This window comes from Cervus elaphus, chromosome 24, assembly GCF_910594005.1.
Source record: "Cervus elaphus chromosome 24, mCerEla1.1, whole genome shotgun sequence".
In the NCBI taxonomy this organism is placed as follows: domain Eukaryota; kingdom Metazoa; phylum Chordata; class Mammalia; order Artiodactyla; family Cervidae; genus Cervus; species Cervus elaphus.
The window spans coordinates 64,192,751-64,216,177 of record NC_057838.1 but is presented as its reverse complement, the minus strand read 5'-3'; the positions used below and the strand labels follow the sequence as shown (position 1 = coordinate 64,216,177).

General features: G+C 44.1%; 1 protein-coding gene across 1 annotated transcript in view; it reads right to left on the bottom strand.

Moving 5' to 3' along the window:
* XCR1 (X-C motif chemokine receptor 1) overlaps positions 1–23,427 on the bottom strand; it is a 315,914-nt gene that overhangs the window by 30,711 nt on the left and 261,776 nt on the right. Inside the window, exon 6 of the mRNA XM_043886843.1 lies at positions 1,434–1,663. The gene's annotated coding sequence lies outside the window, so the exon portion shown is untranslated. The remainder of the gene's footprint in view (positions 1–1,433; positions 1,664–23,427) is intronic.

The window sequence follows — 23,427 nt, the reverse complement described above, 5'->3', positions numbered from 1 at the left end:
ACTAGAAAATTTTAAATTGCATGTGTGGCCTACTTACTATTTCTGTGGGACAATACAGGTTGAGAGGCTCCCTCCCAATGGCAAACTCTAAGAGAGGTGTGCAGAATTCTTGGGCTCCAAGGAACTCAGAAAATGATTCACTTGACTCTGCTCATGAAGAAACTGAGGCCCAAATGGGCCAACTTTACCAAGGTGATCCAGGTGATGCGATCCTGGGTTTAGATTAGAATGCAGGTGTCTTATACCCTATTTTTAAAAAATCCTCTCCTATTGTGGAGGTCTTGAAGGCCACAGGAGGACATAGGCACAAGACTCTCTGCTGGACCTTTAAGGCCCCTTATCAAGAAATTTCATCACCCCAGGTCTCTCCCTCATGTTTCCACAGGTCTCCTGCTCAGCCAGGGGCTACTCTGTTGCATCCTTGGCCCACCATGAGCATGTCTCTGCTGGGAAGCCCAGCCCTGCCTTAGGGCTCTATCTTGTTGCTTCCTGGCTGACAGCCTCGCTAGAGACCCTGGAGACTAGCAGGGACTACATAACCCTTCTTGCCCTGTTATCTTCAACTACCCTCCAGACTTGCCCACTTGCAGTCCCGCCTGCCTCCCAGGGCACCATCATAGCTCTTGCTGGAATGAGTCCAACCCAGCTGGAAGGATAAGAAAACAGAACCAGCTAGACTTGTCACTTGCTGACCCCGTGTCCACCACACAGGCCCTGCTTGCAGAGGGGGGACTGGTGGTCACATGGCTGGTGAGTCACATGGGAACTGAAAGTACCCCTCAGTGGGGTGACTTCTCTGAAGTGGACGCATGAATCATCGGGAACGAAGCTGGGGGCAAGGCCAGATCCTGTGTCGCAGGCAGGATCTTAAGTGCAAGCCCTGACCACAGATCCTTCCCACCGTAGCCCCGCAGGACCGGCAGCTTCGTGGGTCAGCTGTAGTCTGTGGTAGGGGTTGAGGCCAGAACATGTGTGTGAGCCTGCATGGGTATGGGTCTGCCCTGGTGGGAAGAAGTCCCTGTTTCTGGTGCCTCCTGCTCAGGAGGGCGGCACACGACTGGGAGCAGAGGGTCTCAGCCCCGCTCCCTCCCTGGGTGTGGCCGCAGTTGCCTGGGGAGTCGCTGCACTGAGCCCACAGCCTCCTGCCTCTTCTGAGCGCAGATTGGAGAAATGCTGAATCATGGGGCTGTAAGAGAACCCGTGTGCTGTGGATCAGCAGTCACAAGATGAGGGCCCTCCTCCCTGTTCTCCTGTAGCTCTAGCTGTGCAATTGTGGGCAAGTCACTCTGTGGGTCTGAGGCTCAGATTCTCACTTGTGTGATGGGTGTATTAATTATCTGTCACGCTTAAAAATTCCTTCAGAACCTAGTGGGTTACACAGTAAGTATTATCTCATGCAGTGTCTGTGGTTCGAATATCTGTGAGCGACTTACCGACTCACTGAGGTGGTTTTGGCTTATAGTGTTTCATGGAATGAGGTCAAGATGTCCCTTGGGGCTGCAGTCATCTGAAGGCTTGACTGGGGCTGGAGGATCTGCTTTCCAAGACAGCTTTGTTCACATGGCTGCTGGCCGGAGGCCCTGGTTCCTGGACACACGAGTCCTCCATGGAGATGCTTGAGTATCCTCCTGGCATGGTAGCTGGCTTCCCCACAGTGAGCAATCTAAGAGAGCAAGACAGAAGCCACAGTATCTTTATGACCAAGCCTCTGAAGTCAAGCACTGTCATTTCTGTACTATCTCATCTGTTACCCAAGTCAACCCTACTCAGGGATGTGAACACCCGGAGGTACAAACCACTGGGGGCCACTGTGAAGGCTGGTCACCACCTTAGTAGTAATTAGTAGTATCAGCCCTGCCCATCTCACAGAGCCATCACACAGTTTTGTTTGCATATCCACTGCAAGAAAAACCATTAACCAGAGGATGCATCTGGTAAGAGGTGAGACAGCATCAGCTAGAAACAGCTGTAAAAAGGATTGCTGGGGACTGGATTCTGAGGCCATCACAGGAAACTCTATGAAAGTACAGGAGTGCCAACGTAGGAATGTGGTAGCTCCAAGACCTCTAGGCCTCTTCGCTGTCCCCATATGAAGGCACAATGCAAAGACAATTAGGAAAGTGCCTGGCAGTGTGCCTATCACATATGGTGCTCACAAAAGGGAGGTTTTGCTCAACCTTAAGTGTTCTTTCTGAGGAAAGCAGGTGGGTCATAGTCTCAGGACTTCCAGGAGGGGTGTTGGGCCAAAATGGAGGTTGAGTTGTGCCCTACCCCTTAGTCCTGACACTCAAATGAGTTGGTTTGCTTTTTACAAACTCCAAAGGGCTGCATTAAGGTGAAAGTTCATTGCTATTATCTCCTGGTAAGATACCCACAAGTCATGTCTCCAAAGAATCTCTCCACTGCTTCCTTAAATAGCCAAAAAAAAAAAAAAAAAAGAACTGAGATATGTTCAGTGTCTTGCAACTATCAGAAACAATCTCTTAAAGCTGACTCTAAATCCGTCCTTGTTCCTTTATGCCCACTCTTTTATAAGGTTACTCTGGTCATCTCTGCTGCCTGACAAATCTCTCTGAAACATAGGGGTGCAGACCAGCAACACTTGTTTTTATTTTGCTCTTGATTTTCTGGGTGAGGAATTCTAGAAAGGCAGCTGGGCCCTCTACTTGTATTATATCTCATGGGGTTGCAGTATGATGTTAGCTGAGGCTTTAATCATTTAAAGGTCAGCCGAGGATGGATGCCCAAGATGGCGCACACTTATGGCTGGCAGCCAATGGTGGCTGTGGACTGGAGGCTCAGCTGGGTTGTCGACATGAGCACCTATTCTTGGCCTCGCTAGCATGGCATTTTCAGAATAGTTGAATTTTTTATATGGTGCTGGATTCCCCTGCAACTAGTGTTCAGAGAGAACCAAGTGGAATCTGCATGGCCTTTTGGGAGGTCTCTCAGCATTACTTCTCCCATAGTTTATTAGTTATGAGCTACAGTGGATACAATCAAGTCATCAGGCTGGTACAGATTCAAGGGAATGATAATTAGACTCAATATCCTGATGACAGAGTGGCAAGGTCCCAAGTTGGGGGGCATGTGGGGTGGGAGGAATTGCTCTGGCCATCTCTAGAAAATGGAATCTTCTACAAAGGACCAGAATCATGTCCCATACCTGAAGGCTTATATACGAGTAAGCCATGAGCATCCCATCTCACAGAGTCAGAGATTATTTAGAGCTGGATAGAATCCTACACATTCTCTTATTCAATCACTTTAACATAAAATGAAAAAAAATGGAGCCCTCAAGAGCCAAGGTGGCTCAGCCCAGATCATGCAGCTGATTAGAGATGCCACAGCATGGGTAATCTGGTCTGCTGCTCACCTGTGCTACCTCCTGCTCTTGGTGGATTCTGGGACGTGCTGCTGGCCTTGTTCCCCCTTCCTTCTTTCTAACAGGATGATTTTGTTCAGGTACCCACCCTGCCTGCATGGCTTATACGCCCTGTGTTTGCTCTGCCCACACCCAAAGCCAGCATGACAGGGGCCATTTTTCTGCCCACAGCCTGAGCGAGGCAGAGTCAAGAAGGTCACCGGCAAAGGGACTCTGAGCCACAGCCTTGTGCTGCTGAACTTCCCGTGAGTCAACAGCCTCCTTATTGTTTCACTACTTTCAGTTCAGCTTCTGCTTACTTCTAGCTGAATGCATCCTATTTAAAATATTCTTTCTGTTTCTGAGACTAATTCTAACATTAGGAAGTGGCATTTAAGGAGAGTTTGCTGACCACTCCAGGCCTCATCTTCAGGTCTGACCAGGGTGCCCCTCACCTGTATCTGCCTTCAGTAACTGGGATTTTTCTCTCACTCTCTGCATGCAGTTCCTACCTCACAGTGGCTCAGTCCCTCCAGAACCTCTCTTACTACTCCTGTCTTTCTCAGTTTCTGCTCAGGGCTCTTTCAAAATTTCCCTCCGGTGACCACAGCCTTATAAGCTACTGTTGTCCCAGGTGCCCTCCTACCTGCTGCCCATCCTCCTGGATTTGGGAAGACCACTGCTCTCGGGGTTCTTGTCGTCGTTTTCTGAGTTCTACCCGTCTTGGCGCCTGGCTGGCTGGCCCCCCGTGTCAGATGCTCTCTTGGTTTAGGTCTGCGTTTTGTACCAGATTCCAGACACCCGGTCCCACCTGCTGGACTGGACTTCCTCCCCGCACCTGCACTGGACAGGTGAAACTGACTCCTCCCATAATTCCCTTTGTGTCTTCCTGGGGGAATCTCCGTATAGACCCTCCTTGGCGGCGGGTGGAGATGCTTGGTTTGAGAGCTACAGCATCCTAGATGTTCATCTGCAATGCTGACACCTCTGCAGAACAAAAATTGTTCTTGCTTTTCAGTGCACAAGGCACATTTGTACACCATTCATGTTTGATCGGATTTCTTCCCTGCTGGTCAGAGAATGAGGTCACATAGGGATTTTTAAAGCCAAACAAGTCGTCACTGCCTCTAGTGAGTTTTTGAATGAAGTAACAGGTATATAAATAAACAGACAGAAAATCCATTTATAGTAGTTCCCCATAAAATTTGTTCATCTTTGCCTGAGGTCTTCATTTTCATCCTCACCACCTCTTTGTGGTCCCAAATGATTGCACTTGAAAGTACTACCTCCTTGCTCACAAATGTCTGTCTTCAGGGCCTAATTCATTCTGAAACTTGCTCTTACAGTAACTTTATGGAGTGAGGTTACAGGGAGTAGGTGATTTTCAACTCCCTTAACTCTTGGTGGCTGCTGATATTAACCAAAAGGACCTGTACGATTATACATGAGGAAATTGGTTTTGGTCAGTTCTAACCCCAGGGGTAGGAGCTGCATTAATGAGCAGTGGAGAACTGACTGAAGATTTCAGCTGAGGGACTTCCGCGGTGGTCCAGTGGTTGAGACTCTACATGGTCACTGCGACAGTGCAGGTTTGATCCCTGGGTCAGGGAACTAGGATTCTGCATGCCTTACAGCATGGTCCAAAAAAAAAAACCAAAAGATTTCAGCTGGGAAGAACTTAACTTCTTAACTTTGCACTAGGCAAAGTTAATCTCACATGTATGTACCCAACAAGCCCCTTGAACTTCCTCTGGGCTGTGGTAGCATCTCTCTTCTCCCTGGGTTTCCTGCCTCAGTACCCAGTCCCACTTCTCCTTCCTCTTTTATGCTCCGGAAGAATCTCCTTCCTTCTGCAGAAAACTGGATAGCAGCTCCAAGGCCAGGCTGGAAGGTCCCTTTCTACCCTTGAAAAGTGGACTTTTCAAAGACCTTTCTCCTTCAAGAAGTTTTCATGCCAGCAGCTACAAAGATGAAAAGTTTTCTCCAGAGTCCTTGCAATTACCTTGAAAGTGCTGATCAGTGAAAAGAAGGGGTGATAATTCAAAGTTGCTGATGGAGAGAGAAGCACCACAAGTTCTCATCTTGTTGCATTTCCTTGAAGTGGTTCTGGGGGTGTTGCTGGGATGGATGGACAGCTGTGAGGCTTGGCCAAGTTCTCCGCCTCTGCAGCCTCCTTCTTTCAACAGCCGACATCACCTTCAGCTCCCTTCTAGCACATCTCTAAGGAGGCTAGAGCCTAGATCCCGGGGCTCACAGCCATGGAGGCCCCTTGTGTCCTCTGGCTCCGGGCATACTCCAGTTCTGGGACCGGATCTTTGCCTCATTTCTGGGGTCTCACTCCCTCATGGAAGCCTGCTCATTCTCCATTCTCACTGTGAATGAGTCCCCCACAATTATGGGCCCACCGTAACGGGATTAGTGCGCTTTTCACAAGAAGAAGAGACACCACAGTTCATACTCTTTCTCCCCACTTGCACTCACACAAAAGAGGTCGTGTGAGGATACAGTGAGATGGTGGCCATCCGCTAGCCACGAAGTGGGAACTAAACATGCCGGTGCTCTGGTCTTGGACTTACCAACCTCCAGAGCTACGAGAAATAGATGGCTGCTCTTTAAACCACCCAGTATGTGGTGTTTTGTTACAGCAGCCTGGGCCAACTCAGATGTAAGTGGAGAGAGAAGACGTCCTGACAATAGTTGACTCTCTAAATCCAGTTGTACTGGGTCCAGCTCTACCCAAATGTACACCTGTGTAGTTTGCTTGCACAGCCCACAGTGACCTTTTTTTGGCTCAAGCAGGTCTGAATTAGGTTTCTGATTAACTTATACACCAGTGGTCAGTAGTTGCTATACAGGACCACCTTTACCTCTGGCGCTTGCCGCTAAGGACCACAATCGCCCACTCTGTCCTCCTGATGCTGCCCGATCCTAACTTGAGAACCATCTAGGCCAGAATGGAGACCTTCATTATTGCAGCACAGTTGGCTTATGGCCAGTGTGTCTGGCAGATGCCCATTCTTGGGGTTAGCAGGATTTCTGCATCTCTGAGCTTGCCCTTTTCATACTGTTCATGGGTTCTCTTGGAAGAAAAGCTATGACCAACCTATACAGCACGTTAAAAAGCAGAGACATTACTTTACCGACAAAAGTCCATCTAGTCAAAGCTATGGTTTTTCTGGTAGTCATGTACGGATGTGAGAGGTGGACTATAAAGAAAGCTGAGCACTGAAGAATTGATGCTTTTGAACTGTAGTGTTGGAGAAGACTCATGAGAGTCCCTTAGACTACAAGGAGATCCAACCAGTCCATCCTAAAGGAACTCAGTCCTGGATATTCATTGGAAGGACTGACACTGAAACTTCAACACTTTGGCTACCTGATGTGAAGAACTGACTCATTGGAAAAGACCCTGATGCTGGGAAAGACTGAAGGCGGGAGGAGAAGAGGACAACAGAGGATGAGATGGTTGGATGGCATCACTGACTCAATGGACATGAGTTTGAGCAAGCTCTGGGAGTTGGTGATGGACATGGAAGCCTGGCGTGCTGCAGTCCATGGGGTCACAAAGAGTCGGACACAACTGAGCGACTGAACTGGATTGAGCTTGCCCACAAATGGCTCATGCATATTATACATCATTAAGGCCTGTTAAGTGATTTCAGATTCTTATTTTCAAAAGTTACATCCCCAGGCAAGTTATTGCCCTGGCTATCCCCTTTGAGAACCACTTCCGCCCTCTGGGAAAGACTTCCTCCCCCGAGACCAAAGGCTAACCCTTCCTTTCCATGCTGGTTATGTCCCGGCCCCGCTCTCCTCTCCTAGATGTCCCAGCCCCACTGTGCACTGTGGTTAACTGAACCGTGATCTCCAAGGGAGGCTTCATACCCGTGGGACCTCAGCAAGGGCCTGCATGTCCAGTGTCCATTTAAATGCATCAGTCTCACATCTCTGCTATTGTTATGTTATATGGCTGACTCACACTGAGCTTGTGGTCTCAGCAAACAAGACCCTCAAGATCTCTATCTATCTTTCCACACAGAGGAAGCCAGATAGCATCATGCATCAGTGGTTTGCTTCTGTCTCACTGATCAAGAGGCTGAAAGCAACAGATTCTGATGCCTCTTTTCTTCTTTGATTGACTAGGGCTGGGGGACCTGAGGACAGACGATGAAGCACTTAAGGTTTAGTTTTCTCATCTGGAGAATGGAACCACAATTAAAATATTGCTCAGACCTCATCGACGAGAGGACTGGATATCCTGGACATGAAGCAGAGACTTCTGAGTACCTCAGGCCCTTTAAAGGAAGGAAATTTCCTGGGAGGACACCACCTGTAAGGGCAGGGCTGGGAGCAGTGTTTCGGGTCACAGGGAGCATGGGGCCTGCCCATGCCCTCAGCCTCTCTGCTGGGCCTCACGGCTGTGGTTTCTTCTGTGTGCCACCCTCCACCTCCTCCTACTCGCAGGAAGACGGTCGTCTCTCTTTCTCCATCTGACCAGTAGAGAATGGAGATGTCCTATACTATTCATTCTCTTTCAAAACCACACATCCCTGGATTTTTAGCTCAGCGTGGCTGCCTAGAATAGGGCTAACATCTCCCAGCTTTCCTTACATCTGAGTCTTCCGTTGGCCAATGTGATGCAAGTGAAAGTGATCTGCGTGAATTCCAGGTTGTGTTTTAAAGGGACGGGGGCTTGTCCTCTGGGGTTCCTACTTCTCCCCCACTAGTTGGGATGCAGACATGCTATGAGCCTTCTCAGGCAGCACCGACAAGGACAAGTCCTCAGTGTACAGAGCAACAAGATGGAAAGAGCCTGGGCCCCTGACACCTTTACAGAATAGAGCTTCCATGTGACCTTAGGTGCCTGCATGAGAGAAAAACATGCATTTGTTTTAGGCATGTTAGTGGGTTTTTCTCATGGCAGCTGAGATATTGTGACATTTAGGAAATTGCTGTTGCCTTCAAGCTGGCCACCCTAACCAGAAAGCCTATAGCTGGGCTCTCTTGAGTCAATGCCCACCCTTCACCCAATCAGTGGCCACCTCCACACACAGAATAGTTTAGTACTGCTTCCCCAGGAGCTCTGGGAAGGGATATACAACATGGCAGGGCAGACATCAAAGTAAGGACGTTGCATGGCATTAGTCAAATGTCACAAGATGTCAATGGATGAACAGAAAGAGATGTCAACTGCGCTTGCCAAAAAGTCTGAGGGGCTTCCTAGATGGCGAGCAGGATGGAAAACCATCAGGGTGCATAACCAGAGATGCAGGCCCAACGGCACAAGGAGCCGGGGACATCAGAAACAGGGCCCTTAGTCTGATCCCACAGCGGCCACAGGTCTGTCTTTTTCTGTGTTGCAATCTCACATCAAATTCTGTAGTAAGGGATTCTGAATGGCTTAGTTAACGCTATTGCCTTGGTTTGTCAGTTCCCTCTGCATCAGGCCATGTCATAACCCACCAGGAGGGCATGGGAGGGTATCCACTCCTGGGTCCCGAGGTGGTCACCCCTGCCCAAGGTCACCCCAGAACTGCTTTCCCTAAGTGTTCATGTAGGAGGTGTGTGCTGCAGGCCAGGCAGTTTCAGCTGAAGGGGACACTGATCACAGGCAAAAAAAAAAAAAATACCTAAAGGCTCAAGGAATTGGCAGCAACTTCTTCTGGTGATTTTGGCACATTATAGGATTGAGGAAGATCTATTCAAAGCAAGAGAAGAGACCCAGGATTGGGTGAGGCCAGCTCCCAAGGCATGAGCCAAAAGTGAGGCCCCAGGCTTCAGCTGGAGTGGGCACAGGCAGTGGCCCATCTCTGAGTAGAGAGGAAGGATGGGGAGAGTCTAACTAGAACATTGCAGAGAGGACTTTTGTTTTAGGGGGATGAAAAGAGGCTGGCAGGCCCAGGGAAGAGCCCACCCCTTCAGGTACAAGAGAGACCTTAAATCTCAGAAGCAAGACCAAAGCCAGTTTTCAAAAGCAGGACATGAGATCTGTCCAAGGTCTTTCCGCTTTTCTGTCAAATTCTAGCAAAAGATTTCACCCCACTCTGCTCAATTCACCCTCCCTCCTGCCCTGCTGCCAGCATTTTTTCATTTGTTCTTACTCTGGCCTCTAACCGTGGCTCACTGACTGCCTAGACAAGGCACGGTGGAGTCTGCCTTTTTCCTCCCTGGGGAAACTGCTGGCAAAGAGGGGCCACGGAGGCTGTGCTCCTTCTCCTTACGGTTTCAAAACAACAAGCAAGCTGGAGAGATGAGACAGACATCCAACTGCCTATCTTCCACCCAGTCTCTTCTCTTCTCTTTTTTTTTTTAAGGAAAAGAAATCCAAGTGTCAGCTTCTTTCAGCTTGGGTGTGGTCAAGGGACCAAACAGAAGGTAACAGACTGCAAGGAAATTTTTCAGAGGAACTGGTTTGGCTGGTAGGAACATTATTTTTCCCTTCTCCCCCTTGCTGCTGGCTCAGAGCACAGATGGGCTGATTCTCTAGGATCCATCTTAGATTGTAAAGTGATCTTCAGGGTGGAGACCACTTGCTGAATTGGAGCAGCAGAGACGTCAGAGTTGGATCTGCGGTGGATCCCAAAGAGCCTGGAGGGTCAGTCTCAAGGTTTTTTGAGCTAAGTGAGGAATAAACTTCCATCTAGTTGAAGACTTCACCACTCAGTGTGTGTCATGGACCAGAAATGTGACTCCCCCAGGAGCTGGTTAGAAATGCTGAACCTTCTAAATTCAGATTCATGTGCACATGATGGTCTGAGAAGCACTAATTTAAGCCACTATTATTATTTCTCTTCACTTGCTGTTGGCAGCTGAATCTAATTCTTGCACACAGAGAAGATGATTCCTGTGTGGGGTCATCTATAAAGTGGGGCTAAGAATGGGCTGCTGAGAAGCTCACCACTTTCTCCCTCTTCCAAAAAAAGCACGCATGGCTCTGCAGCAAACCCTCATCTCCCCAAGCCATACCATGAGGGGTATGTTGCACCATGTTGTTCTGAGCCCAGGTTCTTGAAAAGCAAGGTTTCTGTCAGCTGCAACTGCCTTCACCCCCCGACCCACTCTGTCTCCAGAACCAAGAGTGGCAGAGGGTGGAGCTTGAGAGGAAGAAGGTGAGGGGGGCCCACAGTCATTTTGAAACCTTAAGGCATCATAAAATAGATCATCCTTCCAGGAAGCCTTGACCTTCTGCTTTTAAACAGAGGCGTTTCTAGACTTTGTTTCTGGGGCTGACTGTCACACTCAGCCCATGGTGACTCAGATTCCATTGCTTACGAGGGTCATACCCTCTGATACAAAACTCCAGAAAGTGTGCCTCCCAGCCTATCTATCGGGTGAGGGCTGGGAAAACGTCCTTGGGATGTCTTCTAAGGATGACATTCTGGAAAATGGTTCTCCAGATGCTACCAACTGGATGCCATTGTTCAAGTGAATCACTTGAAAACATTCAACCCTAGGGAGGCAACTGAAAGTGATGGTGAGATCCAAGGAGATATTGTTTTAAGCCCCAGTTCTGCAGTAAAGAATCTGTCTTCAATGTGGGAGACCTGAGTTCAAACCCAGGACTGGGAAGATGCCCTGGAGGAGGCCATGGCAACTCACTCTAGTATTCTTGCCAGGAGAATCCCATGGACAGAGGGGTCCAGCGGGCTGCAGTCCCTGGGGTCACAGAGTCAGACACGACTGAGTGAGTAACACTTTTTCCACTTTTCTGCCCTTTGCTACCTTTTGAGGTAGAACAAGTTTCTCTTAATAACCTCTCTAAGCCTTCTCTCCAAGCTTCTGGTAGCCTTTTAATAAACTTCAGTTCTGCAGAAGTCAATCTGGGTTTCCTCATCTGCGTGCAGGAGAAATAATAATAACAGCGAGCGCAACCTCTTCTTTGAAGGGTTATTGTGGGCTCTGGTTCTAGACCTCGTGCACAGTGAAATCCTCAGTTTTTGATGTGGGGAGGTGTCTGGACTTCACAGGTCTTACACCCCTGGACCTCTGAAACGTTAATGTCCAAATACGTCACCTGGAGATTTTGGTAAAAGGCCACTTCTGATTCAGCAGGTCTGGCCTGGGATCTACGATATTCTGCAAATCTAAAATCTCCCTGGGGATGCTGCTGCTCTTCTGGAGGCCACATGTCCCACAGTGAGATTGTAGACTCTCAACTACAGTGAGGTACATCTCACACCAGTCAGGATGGTCATCATTAAAAAGTCTACAAATAACAAATGCTGGCGGCAATATAAATTGGTACAGCCACTATGGAAAACAGCATGAAGGTTCCTCAGAAAACTAAAAATAGAATTACCATATGATCTAGCATCACTTCAGTTCAGTTCAGTTGCTCAGTTGTGTCTGACTCTTTGCAACCCCATGGACTGCATACATCCTGACAAAACTATAATTCAAAAGGATACATGCACCCCTATGTTCATAGCAGCACTGTTCACAATAGCCAGGACATGGAAACAGTGTAAAAGTCCGTCGATAGATAAATGAATAAAGAAGATGTGCTACAGTGGAATACTACCTAGTCATAGAGAAGAATGAAATAATGGCATTTGCAGCAACATGCACGGACTTTGAGATTATCACACTAAGTGAAGTAAGTCAGAAAAAGACAAATACCATATGATATCACTTATGTGTGGAATCTAAAATACGGCACAAGCGAACCTATCTACAGAACACAGGCTTGCACACACAGAGGTCAGACGGGAGGGTGCCAAGGGAAAAGTGGGTAGGGGAGGGAAGGGCTGGGACTTTGGGATTGGAAGATATACGCTGTTATATATAGGATGGATAAACAACACACTAATGTATTATAGCACAGGGAACTATATTCAATATCCTGTGATAAACCATAATGGAAAAGAAGATTAAAAAAAAAAAAGAATGTCTCTATGTGTATAACTGAGTCACTTTGCTTTACAGCAGAGATGGGCACAACATTGTAAACTACATCTCCGTAAAAAAAGACTGTAGACTCTTTATTAATGACTTACGGATATCTCTCAGCTACTGTCCCTCAACTGTTCCAAACCTGACTCCACAATTTCAGACGCTATAACCACAAAAACCGAATGAACTGCCATTTGTTACATGATCTCACCACAAGGTTTTTACTTCTGCTTCTCTTTTGTTAATCACCTACTACCGGGAGAACTTCCTTTTGGATAAAATGCCCACATCCTGGCCATGGCACACACAGATGATGTTTAACCCAGCGGGTAACAGGATGTAGTTCCATCTGGCTCCTGGTGGCGTGCAATTTCCCCATGTGTAGATGACACCTTTCAGTTTGATGGGGCAATTTTTACTGTGGCTATGTCTTTCAACACACTTCCTTCTTTTCTTGCAAAACAAAGGATGACTTAGCTCTCTCTTGCAGATGACAGCCTAAATGATTATAGGTTTCTTTGAGGCTTGAGCAGGGCCTGGGGCACATCCTTGGTCCTCAGTGCGTGAGGCCTTTGGGTTTTATCTATGTGAAGTGCAGGATATAATCTACTTGGACTTTCCTTTCTGTTGGAATGAACAACTGCAAACCTGTTAGAGAAACATGAGGTTTGCAACACCTCAGAGCTTCAGATATCAAGTGGAAGCCTCCTTTAGCCCCTCAACAAGGATGGAGAATAGAACCCAGCCATTTTCATAGTCAAGAATGCCTGGGTCACATGATCTCAGTGGCAATGCTCAGAGTTGCTAGGTACTAAGAGACTCAAAAGCTTTGGGAGCTGAACAGAGTCTGAGAACTTCTGAAGCTATCTCCTCTATGATTCAGATGTAGAAACCAAAGTCCAGAGAGGATACGTGACTTGCCCACATGCAGACAGCTAGTCTGGCCTTCATGGTTATTATAGGATCATCCCACAAATATTCCAGATTAATTGCCTTGCTTAAACACTTAACACTTCCATTACCTACAACTTACAGCCATCATGTGATAAAAATAACATATTATTAACCATTTCTCTCTTTACTTTAGAAATTTTTCCATTATGGAAGCAATAAAAACCAGTATAATTAGAAAATATAACAGTATAATTGGAAAATAGAGGAAGAAAAATCATCCACACAGTCTCATTTTGACCCCAGATTCCTAACCAGTACTATAAAATATTTTGGCATTTAAAAAATGTTGATTTTTGATTATTAAAATATAGGTATCTAGAAATAAAAATTCAAACAGTACAGAAAGCCATAAAAAGTAAGTCTTCTTAACACATATTAGTATGACTAATAGGCACATAAAAAGATGCTCAAGATCACTAATTATTACAGAAATGAAAATCAAAACTACAATAAAGTACCACCTCACACTGGTCAGAATGGCCATCATTAAAAAGCCCATAAATAACAAATGCTGGAGAGGGTGTGGAGAAAAGGAAACCCTCCTACAGTGCTGGTGGGAATGTAAATAGGTACAGCCACTATGGAAAGCAGTATGGAGTTTCCTCAGAAAACTAAAACTGGAGTTGCCATATGATTCTGCAATCCCACTTCCGGGATATACCTGGACAAAACTATAATTCAAAAAGATATATGCACCCCAATGTTCATAGCAGCACTACTTAAAATAGCCAAGACATGGAAACAAGATAGACGAATGGATAAAGAATATGTGGCCCATACACACAATGGGATACTACTCAGCCATTTATTCAAAAGAATGAAATAATGCCCTTTGCAGCAACTTGGATGAACCTAGAGATTATCACACTAAGAGAACTAAGTCAGAATGAGAAAGACAAATACCTTATGATATCCCTTATACGTGGAATCTAAAATATGATACAAATGAACTTAACCACAAAACAGAATGTTTTCTGTTTGAGCTTCCCAGGTAGCTCAAACAATAAAGAATCTGCTTGCAATGCAGGAGACCTGGGTTTGATCCTTGAGTTGGAAAGATCCCCTGGAGAAGGGCATGGCAACCTACTCCATGTCCAAGGAGAATTCCCCCTCTGTCCTCCTCTGGCAGGCTACCATCCATGGAGTTGCAAAGAGTGGGACACGACTGAGTGACTAATGCTTTCACACTTTGGTGAAATAGAAACAGACTTGCAGACAGAGAACAGACTTGTGGTCGCCAAGAGGCAGAGGGATGGGGGAGAACTGAATTGGGAGTTTGGGATTAGCAGGTGCAAACTGTTATGTACAGAATGGATAAGCAGCAAGGTCCTATTTTATAGCACAGGAAACTATACTCAGCATCTTACGTGTGTGTTAGTCGCTCATTTGTGTCTGACTCTCTGTGACCCCATGGGCTGCAGTCTGCCAGACTCCTCTCTCTGTGGGATTTCCCAGGAAAGAAAACATAATGGAAAAGAGCGGGGAAAAAAAAAAAGACAAAAAGTAAGTCTTTTTCCTCACTCCTTTCCTAGCTTTTCTTCTAGCACGTATCTTCTTTTGATTCTTTCTATTTCTTCTGGTATTTGCCTTGATTGCTATTTTAAAACAACCTATTACACCTTATGTCTTCATTTATCAGCTTGAGGCACTATTTATAGACTTTGTTTTGACTTGTGAGTAACTTATTCACTTACCCACCACCTTTCTTCCGCCTCCAAATCACTGACTGTTGTGTATTTTTACTGCTTTTGATGGTTAACCTTATGATTTTACATCATGCTCAATTTCTATTTATTGACCCATTAATTTTAGCTAGTGATTCTACATTCTCCACTGTGTAAGACTGGAAGGGCTTCCCTCATGGCTCAGCTGGTAAAGAATCCACCTGCACTGTGGGAGAGCTGGGTTTGATCCCTGGGTTGGGAAGATCTCCTGGCGAAGGGAACGGCTACCCACTCCAGTATTCTGGCCCTGGAGAATTCCATGGTCTGTATAGTACATGGGATCGCAAAGAGTTGGACATGACTGAGCGAGTTTCACGTTCATGCTTTTCATGTAACATAGGAAAGTAGTACTCCTTCCCTCTTCTCTTGCTTCAACTCCCATACCCTCTTTCATCCATATCACTTCTTTAACACTGTCAAGGTTTATAGTACATGTATTCTGTTGAGTAAAGTTGTCCTCCATGTTTTATCAGTAAGTTAATTCTGATAATTGAAAGCCAATGAACCAACAGTATTTAAAGTACAAAAATGATGTAAATATTATTCCAACAGAAGCAGCTATTATGTTGAGTCTGCAGAGGGGAATGTTCCAAGATCAAGGAAAAGTGGGGTTTCTTTTCTTGAACTTCACCAACTACATACACAAAAACATGATACTTCTTGGTGAGTTTTATCTTTGGGTCATGAGATTCTCTATCAACTACCTCTCTCTATATTTCTATATATATATTTTTACAACTTACTGTTTCTGAAATCTTTAGTTGATTGACAATAAAAGCATATGCCTCCTTTGTAATACAGCTAGTTTTAATTATATTATTTATTAAATGCTCCAAACTGTACTGACTTTTGACTAGGCCAACTGCACATCTGGGGTGGAGTTTCTTTTAATCACATTTCTAGTCTGGTTTTATGGGTTTTAGTTTTCATATCCTTCTCTTTCTTGGGCAGTACATCATCAAAGAATTTTCTTTTCAGAAGGTGTCTGGGAGTCTGAGTTCCTGCATGCTTTTCTCCTCCACACTGGATCAATAATTTGATAATGCATCAAATTCTAGGTACAAAATTATTTCTTTGATCTTTGAAGGTAACTGCTCCATCTTCAAGCACTGGTATTGCAGATGAGAAGAATGATGTTAATCATCTTACACTTTTGTTGGTTATGTTTCTCTGTCTGAGTGCATTTAGCATGTCTTCTTATACACAGTACTCTGAAATTACATGAGATTATTTCTACGGATTATTCTTTATTTAATATGCTTGGTACTTGGGATCTTTCAAACCAAAACCTCTGTCTTTCTCCCATGCTGGGAGATTTTCTTCAATTATTTATTTCCTCCTCTCCATTTTCACTCTTCCCCTTTCTTTCCTGAAACTCTTGTTACATAAACATTGCCCATCTGAATTGACCTTTTGTGTATTTTTTCAAGTTATCCACTTGTCAATTTATTCTCTATTCTGCAAGATCCTCTAAACTTTATAGTGTAGTCTATTGTTTGAATTTTGTGTTTTATTCCATGCATTATAATTATTAAAAAGTAAATATAGTTCACAAGTGATTTAAAACAAACTCTTTCCTAGTTTCCAACTGCTCCTTTTTAGAAGACTGTTGTTTTATGGATGTATACTCTTGATTTCTCACGAGGATAAGTCCAGCTTAGGGTTTTCATTTAGTTCTCATTCCTCAGGTCCTCCTCCTCCAGGCTCATTTGTTTTAATTACCTGTCTCAGTCCTTCCTTTTTACTGTTCTGTGTGAATAGGATCCATCCCTATTTATTTGCACCAGGCTGGGTGTTACTTGAGGTAACTGCAGAGCATTTCCTCTTCTCTAAACAAGAAGGCTGATGGTGAGCATTCTGGGTATGGAAGGGGAACTGGGGGGCTTCATGTTCTCTCTTCACGGGAGAGTGGGGAGAAGGCAAGCGGGCTCCACCCATCCCCACCCTACTGTAAGCCCGAGCTGCTCCCTGTCAGCTTTCATTTATTTAGAAAAATGATTTATCCAGCTTCACCTTTGTGGTACAAACTACCACTTCTAGCCCACAGCGTTGGTGCTCAGTGGGGCGGGGAGGGCAGTTCCCAAAGCATTTTAGGTGCTTTCCATCAGTCACCTCCTTTTACACACACTCTGGTCTGCGTACTTGTCAACTCTGGGGGACTGATGAGAAAGCCCCACGCTACCCTGGTCACTAACGTTCACTTTGACAGCTGCTCCCGAAGTGCTATAAGCACTGGCCTCCAAAATTCAGATTTTACAGACGGTATTCCATCCACTTGCCATCTTTACAAATTCATCATCATTTGGTCTGCTGCCCTCTTCTCTATATACAGTGTTGTGATTTTATCCATCCCTGTAACTCTTAATCTTATTTCCACAAGTTTTCAAAAGACAGGGGTGATAAATGTGGTTGGTTGTCATCTTGAATTTTAAAAAGTCAACTATTACTTAAAATAAAATTATTTTTCTTTTAAATGAAGCTTTATTTCTTGGTTATAAAGTGATATATATTCATGGTAGATAACTTGGTAAATAATTAAATAATCCAAATATCCACAAGTGTCCTAAGCTTTGGAGTAAATTATATTCTAATGACATGATATGGTATAATATTGTATTTTACCAGCTCATTAACCTCCACTTTTGTAACAACACAAATTTTCTCTTTATCATATTCTGTTCCAGTTATTTCTGGGTGTTTACAAGGGAAGGCTAAGAGAGAAGCATATCTCTGGAAAACACAGATAGGACACAACGTGGTTTAAAAGTGTATTATTTATAATATTGAAAATTTGGGAAAATATCCAGCAATAAGAAAATAAGTAAATTATGGTTGGGTCAACAAATACTTCCCAAACAAATGGGGGCTTCCCTGGTGGCTCAGTGGTAAAGAATCTGCCTGCTGGTGCAGGAGAGGAGTTTGATCCCTGGGTTGGGAAGATCCCCTGGAAAAGGAAATGGCAACCCACCTCAGCATCTTTGCCTGGGAAATCCCATGGACAGAGAAGCCTGGTGGGCTGCAGTCCACTGGGTCGCCAAAGAGCCAGACTAAAACCAACCAACAACAACAAATACTATACAGTTCTCAAAAGTGATATATGTGGGCCATTTTTAATGATGTGGGGTAATTTTTAAGGTGAAATACTCAGTGAGATAAAGGACATGAAATCGTATATATCACACGATTTTGATGATGTAAAACATAACTATTCATATTAATTAGTGTTATCAGTGAGAGAAGACATTATAAGCAATGCTGTTTTCTTCTTTATACCTGTGATGAGTTTGTTTTTAATCTTTGGTATGTTGGTAGAAAGGGTTTCTACTCTCGCAATTGTCCTTCCCCATCTACTTCTTTAAACTGGGGATTTAAGTCATACTTTTCAGAATCTGTCCACTCAGCTTCCAGTCCACATCCTCCTGCTCCCCACCCGTTTCCTATTCACACTGTTTCTGGGGGAAGGGAATCTCTGGTGTCAAGAACTTTCTCGTTCCGCTTTTGACAGCACTTCGCAAAGTAGTACATCTTGTGACATTTGCTCCTTTATTGATTTGATATCTGCCGGTGTACTTCTGTTTTGTCTTTGAAAAAAAAAAACACAAAAACACAAACACAAAACTTTGGTGGTTATTACATTTGTGGGGGAGGGAGAATTTCAGATCTGTTTCTACTTCCACATCTTCCCTGGCCTCCTCAGGTAATTAATTCCCAGGCAAGCCACAGCAACTCTTACTGATTTCACCCTTTCAGTGAAAAGAGATCCCTGTTTTTTCAGCTTTATGTTGTTTGGCTCTGTCTGTTTTTAATAGCTGTTTACACAAATGTATTGGCTTGAATGGGGTCCTTATTTGACCTACAGTCAAATACTACTTAAAGTTACTAGAAGGTCAATGAGGAGGATATTAATTAGTTTTCTCTCTACTCTGATATGACCTGTTGGGTTGGCCTACAGTATTCCTCTGTCTCAGGCTTACTCTTGCTTTGGGTCCAAAAGATGGCAGAGTCTATTTCCAGTTCTGGACAGGAAGTGATGAAATGGAAAAATGAGGACATCCATCTGGTTGCCTGGAGACCTGGGTTCCCATCTCTCCTATTGACAATTGCGCAACCTGAGGTAAGTGAAATCCTCAGTTTCCTCATCTGGGGCAGGAGAGGGAGGGAGGGGAGGAATTTGAAAGCCTTAGTTTGTTTAGTATGGTTTCATTAATAATGGAAATAGCAAACAACATTCATGAGAACCATTTATGTTTCTGAGCCGGAAATAATTTCTAATCTTGGGGTCACTGCCACCAAAAGAATAGTTTTGCCTGGAATGTGGATAGGGAGCTCAAATCAGAAGCATGGAAGAAGTAGTCCCAGATTACAGGAAAACAATATGATTTTTCTATAAATATGAACAGATGTTAAACAAATCAATAGGACTTGTTCTGATTAGCTATAGCTGTGTACAAACTACCCCCAACAGTGGCTTAAAGCAAAACCAGTCTGCAGGTGATGGGGCTCAGCAAGGCAGTTTTTGTTCTGTCAGGGGGGCTGGAGAAAGACAGTGGTTGGGGCCATGTTTATTGTGAAGGGTTCTTCACTCATATGACTACACTCTGGGCTGAGAAGACGTGAACAGATGGAGCTCAATCTATTCATGTATCCATGTATAGATCTACTCATCTCTCCAGTCTCCCTAAGAGGGCTCCCCAAATGGGCTTCAGAGTAGCCAGACTCCTGACAGCTGGAACCCTGGAGTGAGTGTCTTAAAGAGACACTGGCAGAAGCTGCACGATCTTTTCTAATCTGACTTTAGAAGTCACACAGCATCACTCCTCCCATGTTCTATTCATTAAGGCAGCCACAGGGCCTGTCCAAGTTCAAGAGGAGAGGACACAGACTCTACCCCTTAATGTGAGGTGTGTCAAAGAATTCACAAGCATGTTTCAAAACCATCACAAGATGCAAGGAAGAATTAATATCAATATTACATACTTACAAAATGAAACCAAACTCTGATAGTCACATGACTGCCTATCTCACAAAGCGTGCAGAGGTGTCCTGACCGGAGTCCCCTGGCCTAAGCAGAAACCTCACATCTATGTTGGAGGGGCAACCAGGAGCCAGAAGACTGGTTCAGGTTCCAGCTCTGTTCTGTTGAGCAGTACAACCCCTGGACATATCCCTTTAGCTTACTGACCTTGTTTCCCCTGCACAATGGCGACACTGGCCCTGCCATACCTATGTTGAAGAGTTGTGTTGAGGCTCTAATGAGAATATGCTTTGTAACAGCAAAGTGTTCCACTGAGTCAGAGATAAACTCCCCACTCCTGTTTCTTGGCTCTTGTGAACACTGATGAAGCCACAGGCCTTGAGAAGCCCCAGTCACATCAAAGTCTAGACCTCTGGGAATTTTCTGTCTGCTCTGTGTGAGAATTGTTGTTTCTTGTCCATAGCCCCAATTCTACTTGTATCGACAAAAGTGTTCTGTTTACTGGGTTCTTCTTGGTGGGATGGGGAATGTGGCATTCATGCCACACACTTGACCAAAGGTAGATGTGACTGATTGTAATCACCTCCGTACGATCTTTATGCGATCATTTCTCCAGTGCAGAGGGAAGATCTTCCCTGGATTCAAGGGGTGAAGTGGACAGTGCTTTGGGACCCATTCAGTTTGTGCTGGGCTTAAGGTCTAGTGGCAGAAAGGCTAATGTGAAATGGACAGAGGAGAAATTCTTCACTAACTCTTTAAATTTAGACTTCCAACAAAGACTTGCTATTATTTTACGGGGCCAACTTTGCTTCTTCTAAAAACATTAAAAATAGTCAATTCAATTCTCTCCTCATTTACTGACTATCTACTCTGGACAGAATAGCTGCAAAATGGCAAATAGTTCCGTCTCTCAGTGCTCCCTCTTTAGTGGAGAGGATATAGAAAGCTGGTTGCATGCATGACCTGTGATTTAACAAGGGAAGAGTAATATATGACTGACTTATTAAACTGTCTGAAAGTGGAGGGGCATGGTTGTACAAGTTTTAATTTTAATCCGACCTTCGTCATCCATTGTCCTGTGTTAACATGTACTGTCACACATACATACACTGGTGAATTTTAAATTGGTTCCATATTGATGGAAAGTCATTTGGCATAATATGAAAACCCTAAAATGTGTAAATATTATAACCCAGAAACTCCAGTTATCCTAAGGAAAAATCATGGGTGGTCATTGCAGTGATACTCAGAAGAGAAACTCTGCCTCTTAAACACTCAGGTCTACATGACTTTGAATAAAGCAAGAACAGTTAACGTCTGTATAGTGCTTATATGATCCAGACACTGTTTTAAGGACTATACATATTTTCACTATTCACGGAACCCAGTGAGGATTTACCCCATTTTATAGATAAGGAAACTGAGGCTCAGAGAAGTTGATTTTCTTAAGGTTACCAAGTCAGGATTTCAACACAGGTGGTCCAACTGCACAGCCTACAGTTTTAATCATTGTTCTCTACTGCCTCAAATAAACCACAGTCTATAAGCATCAAAATGATATTCTACACACCTCACACCATACACAAAAATAAACTCCAAATGGCTTAAAGACAAATGTAAGACAGGACACCATAAAAGTCTTAGATGAGAACACAGGCAAAACATTCTCTGACATAAATTGTACCCCTCTTTTCTTAGGCCGGTCCCCTAAGGCAATAGAAATAAAAGCAAAAATAAACAAATGGAACCTAGTCAAACTTAATACAGCAAAAAAAAAAAAAACCATAAAAAAAAATGAAAAGACAACTTATGGAATGGGAGAAATATTTGCAATTGATGTGACTGACAAAGTCTTAATTTCCAAAATATACAGTTAGCTCATACAACTCAATAACACAGAACCAAACAACCCAGTCAAAAAATAGGCAGAAATCCATGAAAATTCTTATAATAAAGATGATCTCATGACGTGAAAAAAAAAAATAGGCAGAAGACCTAAGTAGGCATTTCTCCAGAGAAGACATACAGATGGCCGGTAAGCACATGAAAAGATGCTCAACACCACCAATTGTTAGAGAAATGCAAATCACCTCAAACTGGTTAGAATGGCCATCATCAAAAAGTCTACAGGGACTTCTCTGGTGGTCCAATAGTTAAAACTGTGTTCCCAATGCAGGTGACAAGGGTTTGATCACTGGTCAGTGAGCTAGATCCCACATGCTACAACTAGGAGTTTGCATGCCACAACTAAAGAACCCACAAGCCACAATAAAGATTGAAGATCTTCCACAACTATGACCCAGTACAATCAAATAAATAAATAAACATTAAAAAATAGTCTACCAATAACAAATGCTGAAGAGGGTATGCAGAAAAGGAATCCTTCTACACTGCTGGTGGGAGTGCAGCCACTCTGGAAAACAGTGTAGAAGTTCCTCAAAAAACTAAAAATAAGAGTTGCCATCTGATCCTACAATCCCACTTGTGAACACACAGGCAGACAAAACTATAACTCAAAAAGATGCATGCACCCCAGTGTGCCCTGCTGCACTATTTACAATAGCCAAGACATGGAGACAACCCAGACAGCCATTGACAGGCCAGTGGATAAAGAAGATGTGACATGGATGTATCATGGAATACTATGCAGCCATGAAAAATGAAACAATGCCATGTGCAGCAACATGGATGAGCCTAGAGATTATCACACTAAGTCAAATAAGTCAGGAAGAGAAAGACAAGTACCATATGATATCAGTTATATGTGGAATCTAAAATATGATACAAATGGACACAAATATGAAACAGACTCAGAGCTATAGAGAACAGATCTGCGGTGACCAAAGATGGGACCTGGGGGTGGTGGAGGGACAGACTGGGAGTTCAGGATTAGCAGATGCAAACTATTACATACAGGGTAAATAAACAACAAGGTCCTATTGTACCGCACAGGGAACTATATTCGATATACTGTGATAAACCATAATGGGGAAGAATATGAGAAAGAGGGTATACATATATATATAACTGAATTATTTTGCTATACAGTAGAAATTAAAGCATTATAATATAATCAACTGGCAACCCACTCCAGTATTCTTGCCTGGAAAATCCCATGGACTGAGGCTACAGTCCATGGGGTTGCAAAGAGTCGGACACGACTGAGCGACTTCACTTCACTTCATACCTCAATAAAATAAAATTAAAAAAAATAATGCTCTAGAAGAACACAGGAAAATGTAGATAAGATCAAAATGAAAAAGTGGCTTACAAAGCAATACAGTCAGTCTGGTTCTCACATTTTTTTTTTAGGTATATACAAAACAGACAAGAGAAAGCATAGAAAATTGTCCATCAAGATGGAGGGATTGTGTGTTAATTTTCTTCTTTCATAGATGTTCTATAATGACTATTTCTTGCTTTTGAAGCAAAAAAAAAAGCTTGTGAAGGATCACAGTCATTTAGTTATTCAGTTGAAACGGTAGGAGGCGGGGAAGAGCATGGGCAGTTGGGGATTG